This window comes from Heloderma suspectum, chromosome 4, assembly GCF_057233095.1.
Source record: "Heloderma suspectum isolate Gila_16-S chromosome 4, 16-S_ref, whole genome shotgun sequence".
Lineage (NCBI taxonomy): Eukaryota > Metazoa > Chordata > Lepidosauria > Squamata > Helodermatidae > Heloderma > Heloderma suspectum.
Window position 1 is genome coordinate 55,323,468 of NC_139461.1, and position 11,540 is coordinate 55,335,007.

Sequence of the window (11,540 nt, forward strand, 5' to 3'; positions counted from 1 at the left end):
TGCAGCTCCAAAAATGGCTCATGCAACACTGGGGTTTTGCAAGCACTTTCCAGAGTAAAAACTCTGGGGGTTTTGCATGTATTTGAAGGATGTGCATGGGGATGTTTGTGTATCCCTGCTAGTTAGAGCAAAGTTGTCAACCAGAGAAATCAGTTACTAAAATTAACATACATTAATCAGATGCAAATGATGAGGGGAAAACGTCAGAGCAAGACTGTAGGAACGCCATTCGTGAGTGCAGAGAGGAGATGGTGGAAACAAGGGTCAGAGCACAGGAAGGAGGGAGGCTACCAAAGTGAATAATGTGAGAGATTCAGAATGACTGCAGACAATATAAGGAAATACCTGGAGTAAGCTCATATCAGCCATACAGAAACATCCATTTCCAGATGGTGAGTCCAAGTAAGTCATTGTCTTTACTCTTCAGATTGGCTGCTGTGTGGGGAAGTTATAGAATCATAGAATAGTAGGGTTGGAAGAGGCCTACAAGGCCATTGAGTCCAACCCCCTGCTCAATGCAGGAATCCAGATCAGAGCATCCCTGACAGATGGCTGTCCAGCCTCATCTTGAACGCCTCCAGTGTGGGAGAGCCCACCACCTCCCTAGGTAATGGGTTCCATTGTCATATTGCTGTAACAGTCAGGAAGTTTTTCCTGATGTTCAGCTGGAATCTGGCTTCCTGTAACTTGAACCCATTATTCCGTGTCCTGCACTCTGGGAGGATCGAGAAGAGATCCTGGCCTTGCTCTCTATGACAACCTTTCAAGTACTTGAAGAGCGCTATCATATCTCCCCTCAGTCTTCTCTTCTCAAGGATAAACATGCCCAGTTCTTTCAGTCCCTCCTCATAGGGCTTTGTTTCCAGTCCCCTGATCATCTTTGTTGCCCTCCTCTTGAACCCTCTCCAGTTTGTCTGCATCCTTCTTAAAGTGTGGTACCCAGAACTGGACACAGTACTCCAGATGAGGCCTAACCAGTGCTGAGTAGAGGGGAACTAGTACTTCCCAGGATTTGGAAGCTAATCTTCTATTAATGCAGCCCAAAATAGCATTTGCCTTTTTTGCAGCCACATCACATCGACAACAATTCCAAGATCCTTCTTGCTTGTAGTGTGGTTGAGCCACGTATCCCCCATCTTGTAACTGTGCATTTGGTTTCTTTTTCCTAGGTGCAGAACTTGGCATCTATCCCTGTTAAATGTCATTCTGTTGCTTTCTGCCCAGTGCTCCAGTCTATCAAGATCACTTTGAATTTTGCTTCTGTCTTCCAAAGTATTAGCTATCCCACCCAATTTTGTGTCATCTACAAATTTGAAAAGCATTCCCTGCACCTCCTCCTCCAAGTCATTAATAAAAACGTTGAAGAGCACTGGGCCCAGGACTGAGCCCTGCAGTACTCCACTCATTACCTCTCCCCAGTTTGAGAAGGTCCCATTGATAAGCACTCTTTGAGTCCGATTCTGTAGCCAACTGTGGATCCACCAGATCATTGTTTCATCTAGCCCATTTTGAGCTAGTTTGCTCATCAGGATATCATGGGGCACTTTGTTGAAAGCTTTGCTGAAGCTGAGGTATATTATGTCTACAGCATTCCCATGGTCTACAAGGGAGGTTACTTGATCAAAAAATGAGATCAGATTTGTCTGGCAGGATTTGTTCTTGACAAATCCATGTTGACTTTGAGTAATCACGGCATTGTTGTCAAGGTGCTTACAAACTGATTCCTTTATCATCTGCTCCAGAATTTTCCCTGGGATTGATGTCAGACTGACTGGTCCGTAGTTCCCAGGTTCCTCCTTTTTACCCTTTTTGAAGACTGGGACAACATTAGCCCTCCTCCAGTCATCTGGCACTTCACCTGTCCTCCATGATTTCTCAAAGAGAATAAACAGTGGTTCTGAGAGTTCTTCTGCCAGTTCCTTTATTACTCTAGGATGCAGTTCATCTGGCCCTGGAGATTTGAACTCATTCAAAGTAATTAGGTGTTCCTTGACCATATGCCTATCGATCTCAAGCTGCAATCCTGCCCCTTCAGCCTGTACTTTGCCTTTGCCAGGGGGGTCATAGACCCTCTTTTGGGAGAAGACTGAGCCAAAGAAGGAATTGAGCACCTCTGCCTTTTTTTTGTCGTCTGTTATCGTTTTGCCATCCTTATTTAATAGCTGAACCACTGTTTCTTTCCTGTCTTTTACTATGCATGTATCTGAAGAAAGCTTTTTTGTTGCTTTTAGCATCCCTCGCTAACCTCAGCTCGTTCTCATCTTTAGCCTTCCTGACGCCATCCCTGCAATTCTGTGCTACCTGCCTGTACTCTTCCGTTGTTGCTTGACCTTCTTTCCACTTCCTATATGTGTCCTTTTTTGTTTTCAGGTCATCTCTTAGCTTTTTGTGAAGCCACATTGGCTTCTTCTGTTATCTTCCACCTTTTCTTCTTGTTGGAATTGTTTGTAATTGTGCCTTGAGAATTTCCTTTTTTAAAAGCTCTACCCATCTTGGACTCCTTTTCTTGTTAGAGTCGCTTGCCATGGGACCTTACTGATCCCATGGCATTATAATGCAATAAGTTGCATTATTTCAAAGCAAAACACTTTACACATGCTCTGGGGACGCTTGGAAGTACTTCAAGGCCAGAGCCTTGACACTGATAGAGTAGGAGCAAAGGACTAAAAGCCAACATTTGTCCTACTTAGAGTAGACCCATTGAAACAAATGAGACTTAAGTTAGTCATGACTAACTGAAGACCTATTCATTTCAGTGCGTCTACTTTACATAGGACTTAGATTGGATTTTACCCAATTTGTCCAGTGAAGGGGAATGATTAAGCATTACATTATGTAAACAGCCTTTCCCAACCTGATGCCCTCCAAATGTTTTGGTCTTTAGCTCCCATCAGCCCCAGACAGCATGACCAATGTTCAGGAATGCTGGCAGCTGTAGTTACAGGGTACCAGATTGGGCAAGACTGTTCTATAAAATGAGAAAGGGGGTCCTGGTTGTGTACTTTTGTCAACAGGGGATAGAAGAAAAGATTTTACTGCATCTCCTTGCAATCATTTGTTCTAACACAAAGGCTCTTGAGATTGGATGTAACAGCTACCCTTTCACCCTGAAGTGCTGCCCCAGGGGAATCAAAGGATCAGGCTACCTGCTGCTGACCCCTTTACTAGTACCTCCTTAACAATATTTTCTTTGGAAGTTCAGTACGTATATTTTATTTCACTCTTTTCTACGGCTCTGTTCCCCTAGCTCAACTGACTTTGAAAAATGTACATGCTTTTACAGAACTCTCCTTAACTAAACATTCTTCTTTCACATGATCCATTATTCTCAAACATCTGAAAACATTATAGGGTTTTACAAGAGAGTCCATAGTTTGAAAAACTTTGGCTGGCACTCAGAATAGATTTCTTAAAGACTTCAGTATTATACTGGAACCTGTACATGTATTATTAGTGAGTCTGCCAACTCTGAGTATACAGTACAATTTCTTGCCAATTTTCCTTTCATCACGTATGATAGTTACATGGCAGATTAACAATTTGAGTAACTCCAAACGTGACTAAGAAGGCATCCCTAATCCATTTGCCAAGTACATAACTGGCAAACTCATATTACTGAGACAAAGAAAAAGTGCATGTGTGTTCTATTCAGATGGACCCAGCATAATCATACCTTCTTTGGGCTCCCTGTATTTAGGGGTGGGGGAGACATTTGTCCAGTTCACATTTTAATGTGATTCTACCTATTTTTCTGCTCCAGAACCAACATGTGTGAACCAAAATATAGCTTATCCGTCTGTATTTGCATTTCTCCCATTTTTTCAGTGCACTTCTCTGATCAAGAAATGTGTACATACTACATAAATGTGTCTATTAGGGAAAAGTCCACTCAAAAATATGTATATTAGTGAAAATAACACAAACAATGCATTGTATTAGGAGAAATTGCTTGCAAAAATGTATATATTAGGCAAAAGTATGTACAACGAGGTATATATTGGGGGGGGGTCTGCATAACATTAAGATACGCTAAAAGAAAAGCAAGAGAGGTGATCCAAACAGTGCCGTATAAAAACAAAATAGCGTCACAGAAAAATTAAAAGATCACCATAGAAAGTCATCGCAGGGTGCAGGCACTGACATGCAGTGTAGTACTTCACATGTAAAACATGAATGGAAACAATCATAGCTGTATTTATACGATACCTATAATCTAGAGTGAAATAATCACTCTCCCTCTTTACAAATGCATTTTGTTTCTTCTGTCATTTAAACTATATGCCCATCTAGACAATGTGAAAAATGTGTAAATACATTTAGGGCACAATCCAATGCATGTTTTGGCAAAAGGAGAAGGGGACGGCAGAGGATGAGATGGCTAGATAGTATCACCGATGCAATGGATATGGACTTGAGCACGCTCCAGGAGAGAGCGCAGGACAGGAAGGCCTGGCGTGCTGTGGTCCATGGGGTCACGAAGAGTCGGACACGACTGAACGACTGAACAACAACCACCAATGCATGTTTAGAGAGAAAAAAGTCCTACAATTCCCAGCATTACCCAGCCAGCATGGGCAATAAAAGACACATGGAGGGATGAGGACCACGGCATGTGGGAATGGGCAGTAGTCATCTTTCCACACATGCTGTCGTCCTGACAAAAATTCTCCCCAACCCAGATAAGAGGCCCCCATGGCTGCTTTTTGTTAAGAAAAAGGTATGTCCAGTCCAAAATATTCTATTTAAACATGCTATAAACATAGCCAGTAGTTTGGCCTAAATATTTAATATGCACCCACTTCTACTATAATTTGTCAAATAAAACAGTGAATGTTCTAAGAGGGTTTTTATCAGGTTTTTTGTCTCGAACCAAAGTATTCTCATTGCGTTGTCTTGGGTTTCCACACAGTGTACTTCATTTTCCCCTACTCAATATTCAACAGTTATTAGGTTGCTCTGGGATTCTTCACATACCTTTCTATTCTAGACTAGCCTAAATATTTTTTTTCTGACTGACCATACAATGTCTCTTGCCAAGTTATTTATAGATATGCATCTACAGCTATTGCCAAACCCACTGTTAGGTTCTCTGGCTATAGGGTTGGATTCAAGGAACCAAGAACAGAAAGTAAATAACCATCACAAATGCTTGCACAAGAAATGGTGCAAGAGTTCATGCAGTGCTGTAACAGCTGGGCTTTATAGGTGATCTCTTGCTTCTGCTCATTCAAGAAGTTATGCAAGCTCTCTTGCATAAGTGAAAGGACACTGGGTTTGGTTTTCCTTTGCCAATGCTTTAACAAGAGTGTAAAATAGTCTTCTATGAATGGAAGATGCCTTCTACACATGTGGAAATGAGCCTTTGGACCCAACCCATGGATCTCTTTTTTGGTCAGTCACCTCCAGCTCAGATCCCATCAATGGTCATAGAGCCCAGGCAGCTCCTGGTTTAACAGGGAATTGAGGGCAATGAAACAGGAGGGATGTGGACTGGAGAAGAACTTGGGATGCCATTGGAGAAGAACTCAGGATGAATCCAACCAAACACCGGTGAAAGAACATTTAAAGGCCTATACTGTGGCTCACTTTTCTTCCGCCATTGCATCCACACAGAATAGACCAACTATGTTTTTCCTTATTGTGTGAGGCCTCCTTCGCCAGGATGCTGGAGAGAAAGAGAGCTGGAGCAGTCTGTGCCTCACTGTGAACAACTTGCTGCTTTTCAGATAAAGTTGCTTGGATTCACCTTAACTTCGACTCTAATATTGGAGCAGATCACAGTGATAAAACCACAGCAAACACTTGTCCAGTTGTTTTGCATGCTTTTCAGTTTGTGGACCTCAAAGATGTGGATCAGGGTACCTGTAGCGTTGAAGGCCACTCAACCTTTGCCCAATTAAATCAGCCAAGGTCAGACTGATGCCACAGTGAAGGGAAGTGATTAATGCCTCTCTGTTCCCTTTTGTTTAAATGGGGCAATATTACAACCTTTATTAAAGAAAACGTCCCTTGACCCAGGAGATCTGTCTAACTATAGGCCAGTTTCAAATGTACCATTCTTGGCTAAGGTGATCAAGAAGGTGGTGTTGTTGCAACTCCAGATGCATCTGGATGAAATGAATTATCTGGACCCATTTCAATCAGGCTTTCAGCCCAGATATGGGACTGAGACTACTTTGGTAATCTTGGTGGATAACCTACACCAGGAGCTGGATATGGGGAGAGCAACCCTATTAATTCTCTTGGACCTCTCGGTGGCTTTTGATGCCACTGACCATGGTATCCCTTTGGACCGCCTGGTAGGGCTGGGCCTCAGGGGCACTGTTTTGCAGTGGTTCCCATCCTTTCTGTTGAGCCATGTCTAGAAGCTGGAGCTGGGGGATTACTGTTCGATTCCATAGCCATTGGCCTGTGGTGTCCCACAGGTTTCTATCTTGTCTCTCATGTGGTTTAACATTTACATGAAACTACTAGCTGAGGTCATTTGAAGCTTTTGAGTAAGGTGCCACCAATATGCTGATGACACCCAGCTCTATGGCTCTTTGTCACCTAATACCAAGGAAGCAGCTGAAACCCCTGAACACTGCCTGAGTGTTCAATAATTAGCTGGATGAGGGTGAACAAGCTGTGGTTAAACCCAAACAAAAGAGTGGTGTTGTTGGTCAGTAGAAAGACTGACTTGGGGATTGGGATTCAAGTTGTTCTGGGAAGGGTTGCACTTATCCTGAAGGGTCAGGTCCACAGCTCGGGAGTGCTCCTTGATCCTACGCTGTCCCTGAATCTTCAGGTGGTGGCAGTGGCAAGGAATGTGTTTGCACAATTGCACTTTTTGCACCAGCTGTGACCCTTCCTGAATTGGTCTGACTTGGCCACAGTTATCCATGCCTTGGCTACATCATGTTCCAGTGTGCTCTACATGGGGCTAAACCTGAGGAGTGTTCAGAAACTTCAACTGTACAAAATGCCACAGCTAGGGACCACATTACACCTGTCCTGAAAGTCATGCACAGGTTGCCAATTGCTTCCCAGGCTCAATTCAAGGTGTTGGTCCTAACCTTTAAAGCCCTCAATGGCTTAGGACCTGGCTACTGCCTGTCTCACTATGTACCTGCTTGAATATTAAGATCTGCAGGAGTGGACTTTTTGAGGTCACCATTACCCATTTGTCAGGCATGCATGAAAGGGCTTTCTCCTGTGTTGTCCCCCAAACTATGGAATGTACCGTCTCAAGAACTACTACTGGCCCCCACTCTCTTGGCCTTTGGGAAGCATAAAGATGCATCTTTTCAATCTGGCCTTTCAAATTATGTAGTTTTACTGTTTTTACTGTTTTTAATGTTCTTGTTTTTATTGTTCGAAGGTTTATTGTTTTAAATTGTTGTACACCGCCTTGATGGCTTTTTAGCAGATAAGGTAGTATAGAAAAGTTAATAATACATACACAAGTTGGGATTTTTTGCCCCAATGTGTATCACTTTACACTTGCTTGCACTGAACTGCATTTGCCATTTTGATGCCCATTCTACCAGTTTGGAAAGATCACTGTGGAGCCCTTTACAACCCTGTTAAGGTAGCCATCACTGTCTGTACTTTTGTGTTTCAGTGCTCTCTGATAGCACAGCTTACATCCCCACCCCACCCCCAGCATGAGCCAATCATGTGGCACCAACAGATAGGTAGCCTGTCATCTGTTGGTGGCCCGCCAGCAGATGAATGGCCTCCACTTAAAGGTGGACGCCATCTCCCTTCTGCAACATTTTACCATGTCAGCACCAATTCTCATTCCACCCCCACCCATAGGCTAGCAATGTGGGATTAGGCAGTCACCTAGGGATTTTTGAGTATTTCTCATAATTGGCCACAAGGAACCATGTTTTCACCTACTCCACACTGCAGGGCTTAGGGGGGAAAGTTTATAATTTGATCTTACTTATGCATTCACTAGCCAGAACAGGCAGATTCTATGCGCATTGGGGGGAATTAAGTACAAGACATACTCGCGAGCACCCTGAGGCATCTTAAACACTTACCAAAGGACTTCTCATAGCTGTCCAACACTAGGGAGCTATCCTTGGACCTTGGCAGCTTTGTCCCAGCTAAGGCTGCCCAGCTGAGGCATAGAGAAGCCATCAGGTGCCTTTTTTGGCACACCTTTAAGGTGGGAAGACAAAGAAATGCACAGATTAGTCAGTGAACTGATCTAATGCTTGGAACCAAGGTGGCCTCACCTAGTTTAATGTAGACAGCAGGAAAGTGCAATCATAAGAACATAAGAAGAGCCCTGCTCGATAAGACCAAAAGCCTATCTAGTCCACCATACTGTTTCCACAGTGGCCAGCTGGATGCCCATGAACATGACATGAGGGATGTCCTACATCTCACCTGAAGTATTCAGAAGCCAAGGCTGTTGTGGCTGAGTTACACATGAGCTGGGAGAGAATTCCCTGCTTGTTGCAGGATCCTTCAATATCATAATAAAGTTGTTGCCCTTGATTATATCCATATGCGTTCACATATTTTGATTTCAGGGGGTACACATGTACAACTTGCTGCAGCTTACTATATCTTCAGTTCACTTGCATCTTCCCCCACCATGAGTGCAGTACCAGTATACACATGCCTATTGATAAAACCCTGAACAAAAGGAATTATGCGCACTGATTCTTTTTATAGATTTTTTTCTGATGTGTACATCAGTCAAACAACAAGAAGAATTTTGAAAAAAATATATATCAAGATTTCTTATTTGTCTTTTTTACAGTATTTTGTCAATGTGAACATGTGCATCAATAAGTCAGGGAGCAGAAAGGTGTGAATGAAGAAACTGAAAGTGATAGCAAAGTGCGCACGGGCAATGCTCTATACAAAATTCTGATTTATTTTTTTTAATGTGACGATGGCGGATCCCTAATGCATTATTTCCACTTCAGAAAGAAGACCAACTAATTTAGAAATCTGGGGAGTAATTTGAATAGGTATAATTCTGGAATCATTCTCTCCCCATTTAGAATGCTTCCATTTGGAAGAATTTTCTATTTCTAGATCCAAATAGCATTGCATAGAATACTTTGAGATATATATATATATATACACACACACACACACACACACACACTTACTTTACATGCTTACTATCCTTTGAGCAGATATAACTGAACAGAACAATTGTTCCCAAGGTTGTTGCAACACAGCCTTTTCTTTGTTTGGGATCTACCAATTCCTTTTTCGACCAGGAACTTTCCCAGTAAGTGTATAGGTCTGCCCCATTCATAGCTGGCAACTGTAAGCAGTCCTGCCCATACCAGTCACTCAGGCCCACGGCGCAAAACCTACCTTCTAGGCAACATACACTAGGCCCTTTTCCAGCCAAGAAGCTGCAGAATGATCTCTCCTGCAGCCAATGTGCTGCTGCATAAGATCAAACGTTTACAAAGCAGCAAATTGGCACTGGGGTGAGGATGAACTAGGAGGCCAGGGCAGAGAGGTGGGACTTCCTGTGTAAAGTTTCTTTCCGCTTTCCAGTGTGGGGTGGTGAGCCCAGTAGGCAGAGAATTCTGGCCCTCTCAGAGTGATTGGAGACTAGTTGCCAGACTAGGCAAAGACAGAGCCAATTCAGTCTTCTTCCACTGACATTAGTTCTATCAGGCATTCCTCCATAGTGGCTACCAATGTCAAGTACTTTCGCTCAAGAAACACTAACAGAAAATCACCTCTCCAGAAGGCACTGCCATTTAAAGTTGCCCTATGCTTCAAGAGAATTCACAAAGATACTTACCATAGAAAACCCCTCTCTGCCTTTTATTTCCTGTTGCTGAAGTGCTGACAGAACCTAGCGTAGTGCTTCCACTTTGATCCCATGGGTTAGCGAAGAAACTCAGCCCAGTATTTTTCCTCAGTTGTATTTGTTATAAACCCAACAGGTGCTTAATGCTGTGTCAGGTGCTGCTTGACCACTGCTTCACCTGATGAGTAGGGATGGGAGAGAAATTTGTTCAGTTCACATTTTAATGGGAACTTCCCTAATTTTGCACATTTGAACCACTATGTGAACCAAAATGCAATTATCCTTCAAAATTTGCACTTTTCCAAATTTTGCGATGGAGTTTTCTGATCAAAACTGTGTATCTTATAAAAAAATGCTCAAATATGCATTAGATTAGGAAACCATGTGCAAAAATATGTATAATAGGCAAAATGCATACAAAAATGCACGTATTAGGAGAAATGTGCACAAAAGTATTTATGAATTTTCATGCAAATGTTTTTTTAAAAAAAAATCTCAGTGTTTGGAATTAACTGAATTTAACACTGGATAAATTCTCAAAGCTTGGGGCAAACTGAAGATGAAGAAAATAAACTATCAGATTTGAACATCCCTGCTGGGAGCCATGCAACTGCAGCCTCTCAGGAAAGAACCTTCCAGATCTGGCCTGGCTCCACCCACCCAGGCTTGCCATGGCTTCTTCTGAGGAATATAAATGACTCCTCTTCCAGATGAACCTTGCTTAAGCAACAAGCTCTACCTAAGGTCTAGCATGTCAGGTCTTGCTCCTGCCTTCTGGTTTGATCTCTGATCCTGACTGCTGGTTTCCCCTCTGAACCTGATTGTTTTTTGGTCCTGGTTCCCAGCTCCTGACTCTGTCTAGGCCATAGGTGGCCAGAAGGTAGATTTTTTTGGACTTCACCTCCCAGAAGCCCCTGCTAGTATGGCCAATGGACAGGAATGCTGGGAGTTGAAGTCTAAAAAAATCTGGACACCTACTTTCTGCTCATCCCTGCTCTACACCATTGACCATGGCTCAGCCCTGACACTCAGTTGATCAACTTCACCAGAAAAAGGTCAGATCCCAACAGAAAGTAAGTCCTACAATAAGTCCAGGTAGTCTGCCATCCCTCCTTTTGTACCAGTGAGAAGGGTGTTTCAGCCTCTTGGACCCATGGAATACAGTAGCAGCCATGTGAGATAACTGTGACATTGCCAACCATCTGAAAATAAAATTAAAATGGCAAAAACATATTATTTTGAAGGGTAACAAACAATATATTTGACTGATGGAGTCTTAACATAACATCTTTTTTAAAAGTTAAGGCTAGAGCTGAAAAAAGAGAACTTTAATTCAACTCTAACCTCTTTGTCCCTAACATGTATTTTTCCCTGTGATTTCCACAGAACTGTCAAAGACATTTTTCATCATCATCACTCCAGAGTCTTCGTAAGTTCACCACTTTTAAATACTCTTTATGTGTTATTTATTACGGGTTCATTCTCACATCATTAGCTGCCTTGGGGGCCTGTTGATGTCTCAATATTTTTTAATAAATAAACAATGTCCCATATCCAGAGTCCTGACCAAGAGTCATGAGATGAGCATGATTCTGACACAATGCAGACTGATTATGATTATGCCACACCACTACAGTTTCCATTGAAAGTGGATCCAAATTTCCTATCAAAGTACTGGAACTGTACAAAGAAAAACTTCTATTTTTTAAAACAGTCACAGAAATTACTAAGTCTTTTTTACATCAGCCAAGATGAC

The 11,540-nt window shown here is 42.5% G+C and overlaps 1 protein-coding gene across 1 annotated transcript in view; it reads right to left on the reverse strand.

Moving 5' to 3' along the window:
• Window positions 1–9,246, reverse strand: part of PI15 (peptidase inhibitor 15) — a 62,856-nt gene extending 53,610 nt beyond the window's left edge. Inside the window, exons 1-2 of the mRNA XM_084848039.1 lie at window positions 9,120–9,246; window positions 8,031–8,151 (exon numbers count right to left, since the gene is read on the reverse strand). The gene's annotated coding sequence lies outside the window, so the exon portion shown is untranslated. The remainder of the gene's footprint in view (window positions 1–8,030; window positions 8,152–9,119) is intronic.
• Window positions 9,247–11,540: the final 2,294 nt, after the last annotated feature.